We start from the raw sequence: 2,657 nt of genomic DNA on the forward strand, positions 1-2,657 counted from the left end.
CTTCGATACAACTAACCAGCAAGTGCACTGGGTCGTCCAAGTAATACCTTACGTGAGTAAGGGTCGAATCCCACGGAGATTGTTGGTATGAATCAAGCTATGGTCACCTTGTAAATCTCAGTCAGGCAGATATAAAGTGATAATGGTGTTTTTGAATATTATATAATAAAATAGGGATAGAGATACTTATGTAAATCATTGGTAGGAATTTCAGATAAGCGAATGGAGATGCTTTTCGTTCCTCTGAACCTCTGCTTTCCTGCTATCTTCATCCAATCAGTCTCACTCCTTTCCATGGCTGGCTTTATGTGATACATCACCACTGTCAATGGCTACTTTCGGTCATCTCTCGGGAAAATGATCCAATGCCCTGTCACGGCACGACTAATCATCTGGAGGCATCACCCTTGCCAATGGCTTCATCTTATCCTCTCAGTGAATAATATGCTCACGCACCCTGTCACGGCACGGCTATTCATCTGTCGGTTCTCGATCATGCTGGAATAGGATTTACTATCCTTTTGCGTCTGTCACTAACGCCCTGCAATCGCGAGTTCGGAGCTCGTCACAGTCATCCAATCATTGAATCCTACTCGGAATACCACAGACAAGGTTTAGACTTTCCAGATTCTCTTGAATGCCGCCATCATTCTAGCTTACGCCACGAAGATTCTGGTTAGGAGATCTAAGAGATACTCATTCTAGCTTAATTCATGTAGAACAGAAGTGTTTGTCAGGCACGCGTTCATAAGGGAGAAGGATGATGAGCGTCACACATAATCATCACCTTCATCACGTTCTTGGGTGCGAATGGATATCTTAGAAGCGAAATAAGATGAATTGAATAGAAAACAGTAGTACTTTGCATTAATCTTTGAGGAACAGCAGAGCTCCACACCTTAATCTATGGAGTGTAGAAACTCTACCGTTGAAAATACATAAGTGAAGGTCCAGGCATGGCCGAGATGGCCAGCCCCCTATTGTGATCTAAGATAGCGTACAACTGATCAAAGATACCTAATACAATAGTAAAAGGTCCTATTTATAATAAACTAGCTACTAGGGTTTACATGAGTAAGTAATTGATGTATAAATCCACTTCCTGGGCCCACTTGGTGTGTGTTTGGGCTGAGCCTGAGTGTTGCACGTGTAGAGGTCCTTTTTGGAGTTGAACGCCAGCTTTTGTGCCAGTTTGGGCGTTCAACTCTGGTTTTGGCTCCTTTTCTGGCGCTGGACGCCAGATTTGGGTAGAAAGCTGGCGTTGAACGCCAGTTTACGTCGTCTATTCTTGGCCAAAGTATGGACTATTATATATTTCTGGAAAGCCCTGGATGTCTACTTTCCAACGCAATTGGAAGCACGCCATTTCGAGTTCTGTAGCTCCAAAAAATCCACTTTGAGTGCAGGGAGGTCAGAATCCAACAGCATCAGCAGTCCTTCTTCAACCTCTGAATCTGATTTCTGCTCAAGTCCCTCAATTTCAGCCAGAAAATACCTGAAATCACAGAAAAATACACAAACTCATAGTAAAGTCCAGAAATGTGAATTTAACATAAAAACTAATGAAAACATCCCTAAAAGTAACTAGATCCTACTAAAAACATACTAAAAACAATGCCAAAAAGCGTATAAATTATCCGCTCATCAGTAAGGACGGTGGCTAATCTCGCTTATGTGTAGATGTGAGGTCCGAGGCAAAGTATCCCGCTCACATCCTTTCGGATCACAGGAGTGTGCAGGCACTGACATCCTGGACCGTGTGGCGGGCACTTATCCCAGAGGGTTCCCATTTATACGTGATCGAAAGGCAACATTCCCATGGGAATGTGTCGGGTTGGCAATTGAACCGACAATGTGATATCACAGCCAGTAGGACAGGCATTCATCATTTGCATCTATGTGATATTGTTTGGGTGTGCATATTGTATTTGGTTTACCTATGTGAATACTTATGTTAACTGCTAACTGTTATACTTGTTGTAATTGTTCTTGATTGTGCTTGAACCACATTAATTGTGATTGTGTTTGAATTGATTGGTTTGTGATGAGTTAGTTGCTGATTGAGCTGTTTGGGCCGGGGGCCGTTTTGGATTGGATGGGCTTGAGGCCGTGATTGGTATATTGAGTCCTAGTTCCGTATAAAATATCTAACCGGTTCAGCATAGACTTAATGAACCTATGCTTGGAACGGGATGATCATTTATACCGCGTAGGTAACTGCTCTCATGGTTACGGTCTAGGAAAAACTTTTCAGACATTTTCTTTAAGAAAGGAAAAATGTTTTGTTTTAGAATATTTGAGAAATTTAGCAAGTCTTGAAAAAGGAATTTTCTGGATTTCGAATGTGAACCTATAGTTTTTGAAAAGACTCATAAGACGAGCAATGATCACTGAACTCTAAGAATGATCTTATCTTTACGTATCTTGTTATAGCAAATTCTGTAATCCTATAGTGAGAACAAGCAAGGACGACGTTCTCACTCCCCTACAGGTTATTCCTTTTCAGGATATGGAAGACGAAGCTTCAGGAGAGTTATGTTTATTTTCTATTTATTCGGTCTTTTTGTATCACCGTAGCTATTATTTTTCCCTCACCTTTATCTTTATGAGGCTTGTAAGAGGGATAGGAAATTATGATATGTATAATTGTAAACTAG

Source organism: Arachis hypogaea, chromosome 16, assembly GCF_003086295.3.
Source record: "Arachis hypogaea cultivar Tifrunner chromosome 16, arahy.Tifrunner.gnm2.J5K5, whole genome shotgun sequence".
Lineage (NCBI taxonomy): Eukaryota > Viridiplantae > Streptophyta > Magnoliopsida > Fabales > Fabaceae > Arachis > Arachis hypogaea.